Genomic DNA, 6,935 nt, shown 5'->3' with positions numbered 1-6,935 from the left:
TAAAATACTACTATTGAGTTATACCTGTGGCCAAAAGCTTTAAGAATGACACAAATATTAATTATAAAATGTAATTATAAATTAATTACATATAAATAATATAAATTAATTAAATTAATGCCATTTGCATTCTAGTTTTTAAGCTCTCCGTTTTAAGGTGTGTTTGATCATTATACAAGGGAATATACATTGTATATTCTGGTGTCAGGGATAACCCCTGTAGGGGGCGCCATGCCCATGAACTCATGTGTTCTCATGTGTTTCCAGACTGCACTTTCCAGTAAACAGCACACCATATTCTAATGTCACCTGTATATTGTTTCTTTGTTTGATCAGTGTGTATATAAATAATGTTGTCCTCAGGTTTTTTATTTATCTGTCAGTTTTTTTTTGTTTTTTTTTGGCCCTGTGTTTATGACTGCTGTCACAGCTTGATCAATTTGGGAGAAGGAATATACCTTCAGATGGTAGTGTCCATAGCCTGTTGCTATCAAGAGCCTTCAGTGTTATAGTCATAAAATGTAGGCCACAACTGGTAATTGACGCAATTATTGTCAAACTAAAGTGCTTTGTTTTTGGCCTCCAGCATTGGCTCACTGGCGCAATGTTTAAGCAGCCCACCGGGAATGTTCCTATGCTGATGGATTTAAGTCTTTCAGAGTTGCTAATGAGTAGACATCTCCACAGTTGCAACAAGAGCTTGTATGCCACAACACAGTCTATGCTTCTGGCTGCACTAGGCAAAAAGGCAAAATCAGTGCTAAATCAGGAAAATCTGTATGGGCTAAGCTTAAGACTCCATAGCTGAACACTGAGCACACACTCAAGGCTCACAAACAAGTCCAAAAAAAAAAAAAAAACACCACACTGCACTACTACAGTACAAGATCATGACATATTGTAAGACCAAGAGCCTCATTGAACTTGTGTGAATTTATATTACGAGCATAATGTTGCATGTAATTAAGGTTCATATATCGCTAGGATACTTATGTTGACCCACGAGTCACATCACTTCCTTAAATTATATAAAGGCATTTGAGACATGGTTGTCATGTGAATAGAATTTGTTTAAAATACCTAAAATTACTATTTTCTTTGCACTGAAGCCCTGCAACTCCAACATCAAGGGGCTCGATTTGCATGTTCTCTCCATCCTTGGTGGGTTTCCTCTAGGTACTCTGGTTTCCTCCAACAGTACAAAGACATGCAGATTTGGCTAAATGGCATTCCCAATTTGCCCAGAATGTGTAAATGAGCATGTGAGTGTGTGTATGTGTGTGCCCTGAGATGGATTGGCACCCCGTACAGGATGTACCATGCCTCATGCCCTAAGTCTCCTGAGATAGGCTGCAGGTCCCCGGTGACCCTGTATACAGGATAAGGCGGTATAGATGATGAGTAAGTAAGTGATATAAGCCATATAATTCATGTTCCTACATGTTTCTGTTTTTCTGTTGTTACATCCGGTGACAGTATGGTTGATGATGTACAAGGTTTGTCACAATGTGTGAGGTGAAGCCGGAAGTGAATAAATGGCAAGAGAAAAGCCTGTGTCTTAGTTCGCACAATGTGCAATTTGTTACTAAAGACAAAACATTACAGGTATGAAACATTCCTTTGAAGATGTGATTAATTTATTATATATATATATATATATATATATATATATATATATATATGAGTGTATACAGAGTAATCCTAATTATTAAACAAAAAATAGATAAAAATCTCTTTCTGTCACACTGTTTCATTACACATACCACACATGCATGCAGATTTATTATTAGAGACTAATTTTTGCCCCTAAGTGGTATCCGCAGCTTTTATTTACACTGCACATACACCATTAGAGCATATAGCTATAAGTTTAAAACAATTAATTTATTCTATTTATTTTTCATTTACTATGTTTATCTTCTGAGCGTGAGGGACAGAGTGTGCGGGGGACACTCCTCCGGCCCACTTATTAGTGTAACGCTAATGAAGTGCGGTCACTTTTTTTTTTTTTTTTTTTTTACTGGTTGGTGCCTGGTCGGTGCGGGTATGAAAAAGCAGGACTCATGCATCACTAGAAAAGCTTTTAATTATAATAGCTATTATTTAATTGTTATAGCTATATTATGATAATTATTATTATTATTATTGAGGTTAAAAAAACCAAACACATGAAGACATTTGGTAACATCAAATAATAACACTATGACCTTTTTTTTATAAATTATTTAAAAATACAACATAAAGCAGCCTTGAAAAATGACGAAGAATAATAAAAGATGACAGAAGAGTTGCAGTTGTTGTGTTGTAGTATTGTATCCTGAGACACTACACTGTAGAAAGTAGACGTCTATAACTGTCTGTCTTTATTAATGTTACAAAAACCTTAAAGTCTTTCCCAATGTCTGAAGTGATAGAACAGGGAAAACAGGTAAACACACTACCAAAGAAATACCTGCCCACCCACACACTGTTCAGTCATTTAACGGTCATTAATTTTACACATTTTGCTTTTTTTTTTTCACATGCCATATAACTGTCGTTTTCCTTGGAAATAATTATGTATAGTGGAGAGCATAGTTTCCCATTAAACACTGTTAGCTTTTTCACAGAAAGCATTATGTTGTCATCTCTATGATCTCTTTTCTACAATGATACAATACATTTCCCCCTAAACGGTATCCGTAGCTTTTGTTTACACTGCTCTTACACCGCAGGCACAGAAACACTTACATTTATGTTATAAGTCTAAAACAATTTACTCACTTACTCACTCATTATCTATACCACTTTATCTTATGTACAGGGTCGCAGGGGCCTATCCCAGAAGCTTATGGCATGAGGAGGGTACACCAGATGGGGTGCCAATTCATCACAGGGCACACACATGCACAAATACACACACTCACACACTCATTTACACACTACGGGGCAATTTGGGAATACCAAGCAGCCTAATCTACAATCTTTGGACTGTAAGAGAAAACTAGAGTACCCGGTGGAAACCCATCATGGGGGGGAACATGCGAACTTTACGCACACAGACAAGAGGTGGGAATTGAACCCTCGACCCTGGAGGGGCAAAGTGACAGTGCTAAACACTAAGTCTGGGACAATTTTTTATTTTTTTTACTATATTATTAGATCCTCACTCTTCTCCTGTCAGCACACTCCTCCAGCACATTTTTAGTGTAATGATAACAAATCTTTTTTTTTTATGGTCGGCAGCGTGTGCTTGATTTGGATGGGTTGGGTGCAGGTATGAAAAAAGCATAACTACAAAGGCGAATTATGATAGCTATATATTTAGAATTATTTCATCTGAAATAACAGGCACATTTTGCCTAGGGTTGGGGTTAGGGTTAGGTAATCCTAGGTAATTAGGATTAGGGTGTGTGTTAGGTAATCACACATGTATTATTGTTTTATTTTCAGTTTCTTTACCATGCTGGTAATTTTTGTACTTAATCTATTTGAAAGTTACTGGAGAAAAATGCCTTGGTTTGTAAGCAGCAAGCAAGAAAGCAGGTATTTTGTGTTCGTGCTATTTTCTCCTCTGCTTAGGAAACTCCAAAGAGAGCCAACCTGACTTTAATATGCACGAATCAAGACCCCACAGAAGACCTGCAAGAAACATCAGGTAATTTATTAGCAATAAACTGATAAATGTGATGGAGGACAGCATACAGTGAGGGAGAACTTTACTCTTTGTTCATCGTTCTTAGAAAAGGGAGCATCTAATAAATATACCTAGTTAATAAGAAATGAATAAACAAATAGTTTCAGTATCAGGACAAAAACATGAGAGTTTCTGCGTCGATGGTGTAAGCGCAGCGTAAACAAAAGCTATGGATTTAGGGGGGAAGTGTCAAGTCAATGTAGAAAAGAGATCATTAAGATGATTCACCATGTTTTCTGTGAAAGAGATAACAATGTCCTTATTATTCATCATTGTTTCCCATTAAAAAGACAGTTATGTCGTAACATTTAGGGACCATTAAGTTACCGTTACGACCGTTAGTGTGTGGGCGGGCAGGCATTTCTCTGGTACTCTGTTTATCTGTTCTATCACTTCAGACATTGGGAAAGACTTTAAGGTGTTTGTAATGACATCAATTGTGACAGACAGTTATAGACGTCTGCTTTCTACAGTTTGGTACCTCAGGATACTACTACAACAAAATAACTGCAACTCTTCTATCATTTTTGAATGCTGTTGTCATTTGTCAAGGCTGCTTCAAATTGTATTTTCAATGGCAATTTCAATGTGTTATCATGATTTGATATTATCAAATGTTTTCATATGTGTGGTTTTATGTAACATCAATAATAATAATAATAATAATAAATAGAGTTGCAAGCAACAGTGAGCAAGTACATGTACCATCGGCGCCTGGACGCACCACACAGCTTGTGTGCTTTTTGACCATATTAAAGCCCCGTTTACACAGCAGGTCTCGATGCCCAATTCTGATTTGTTGCCTATGTCTGATTTTATTGACCGTCTGTTTACACGTTCTTTCAACTATGACCCATATCCGATTCAAGTGTGTACACTTGCCATACCACCTGAAACTTCGCTCATACTTAAAGGGAGGTTCTTGCGCTACACACTAGCCATGATGCACGAAGGCGCAATATGCTTGACGCTAGCTCTTTTTTTTTTTTTTTGTATTGAAACAATACAAAAAAATACAGAACATATTAAACACATTTACAAATAAAAGCAACAGCAATAATAATAACAACAACAACAACAACAACACACGAGAGAGAGAGAAAAAAACATTAATCAAAACAAATAATTATACATAAAGGACAAGGAACTATAGATTTGAAAGTCCAAAAAAACGGATAAAATACACGAGAGGATGAGAATTATGTACAAACCGCGAAAAAGATACATCTAGAGACACTTCAGTTAAAATTTAATTTATAATTATCTAGAAGTCTATTATTCTTCTTATTAAATTGAATTAATTTAAGAGAATTTAAAATTGAGGTCATTTCTAGAAGGAAAAGAGGGAAATACAATTGTTCCTTTTTAATTCTTTGTTTATGAATAAAGTATTTTGCATGTAAAATAAAATAATTAACAACAAATTCAAGCTGTTTATTTCCGGCATTTTCATAATAAAAGATTATATCTTTAACAGTAAAGAAGTAGGACACATTAAGATGGTTCAAGAGGTGGTCTTTTAAAAGAATTAAGAAAGAACATTTATCCTCTACCTCCAAATATTTAGATAAAATTGAGTTTACCGGGTAAATTTTGTGGAGAATCTTAAAATGAACATCTTTTATTTTGTTAGAGATGCAGTATTTATTAGGCAAAAGCCAGGCTTTATGCCATTTAATATCTTAAATGTACGGTCTCCAATAAAATTTCCCTCTTGGAGTAATTCGCTTGACGCTAGCTCTATGATATATGCAAAGTTCGCGAAACGTCACCATGGTTTTGAAACGGAGGAGAAGGGAAAAACGCCATAATTGCAGCCTGTGCATATGCTTTATTCACCAAATTCTGATTTCTTAATGTTATTTAGCCTAAATAAGCATTAACACAAGGCAGGGGGTCTTTTCCTCTTCCATGTCACCTGCGATGTTATCATTTCCCCACCCGCTTCCACCGGAAAATAACATTACATCATTAAACCGCGAAGAAGTCGCAGTTTAATGACATACTGTACAGAACACAATGCCTCAGGAAATCCGATCTGTCTGTTTACACGACAATCACATTAGCACATATCTGATTTATATCTGATTTATTTCTACATATAAAGGAGGCCTGAAACCGATCTCGAAATATCGGAATGCATGCGTTTTTTTGCTGTTTACTTTGTTCTATGTTCTATGGACATATCCGATATGTGTCACATATGAGCAAAAAAATCGGAACTGGGACCTTCAAAAAGTCATTGCTGCCTGGTGCACCGTGCAACTTGTGTGCCTTCTTCCTCTAAAAAGCCCCAGATAATGATGTCACTGAATATGGTGTCTTTCAGTACGTCATGAGCCATTTTTTTCGGCATAAGTTCAAGGCATCGTCACAGCTGGACGTGTCTTTCTGGTGCACTCGGACATTGATGGCACAGGTGCTTGGGCCGATCATCTGTGCTTTCAACAACGCCATCCCCACCGAGGCATCCTAATGGCAGCAGATTTCAAACAGTGTGCCGATTCTTGTGGGTTTTTGAGCATGTTAGGACCTTTAAATAAATAAATAATTCTTAGAAAAACAAGAGGACCTTTGCAATTTATAACATAGGCAGTATTAAAATATTAGCAATATCAGAGCGATGGTGCTGACATCATAGTCATGTCATCATTGTGCCAATGTCATAGTGCTTGGGCCCTAAAAATAATCAGCATCATCATCATCATCATCATCATTAATTATAACAATAGATCCACTGACATGTGAAGTAAATAACGTTGAATATATTGTTGCCACAGTTTTATTCATATAATATTTTAACATTACAGTATCTCACAAAAATAAGTACACCCCTCACATTTCAGCAATCACTTTATTATATGTTCTAAAGGGACAATACTATAGAACTGAAAGTCGGATAAACTTTAGAGTCGTGAGTGTGCAGCTTGTATAGTAGTACTGATTTACTGTCCTCTAACAAAAACTCAACATGTAGACTTTGTTGTCTATAACGGCAACAAAAATTAATACACCCTGAGTGAACATGTCAAAACTCTGTCCAATATGTCAATATGTTGTTATTTCGATGATACCATTGTTATCCAGCGCAGCCTCAATCCTCCTGGGCCTGGAACTCACCCGAGCTGCACATGTTGCTGGGATCCCCTTTCACTACACCATAATGATATCACGGGGCTACTGGATAAGACACACGACGCTCCACCACCTTCCGCTTGAGGACGTCTCAAGGTCAATAAGGTTTACAGTCAGGTCTGGA

Source organism: Clarias gariepinus, chromosome 8 (assembly GCF_024256425.1).
Source record: "Clarias gariepinus isolate MV-2021 ecotype Netherlands chromosome 8, CGAR_prim_01v2, whole genome shotgun sequence".
Taxonomy (NCBI): domain Eukaryota; kingdom Metazoa; phylum Chordata; class Actinopteri; order Siluriformes; family Clariidae; genus Clarias; species Clarias gariepinus.
The sequence above is the reverse complement of the archived record's forward strand: the minus strand, read 5'-3'. Positions refer to the sequence as shown.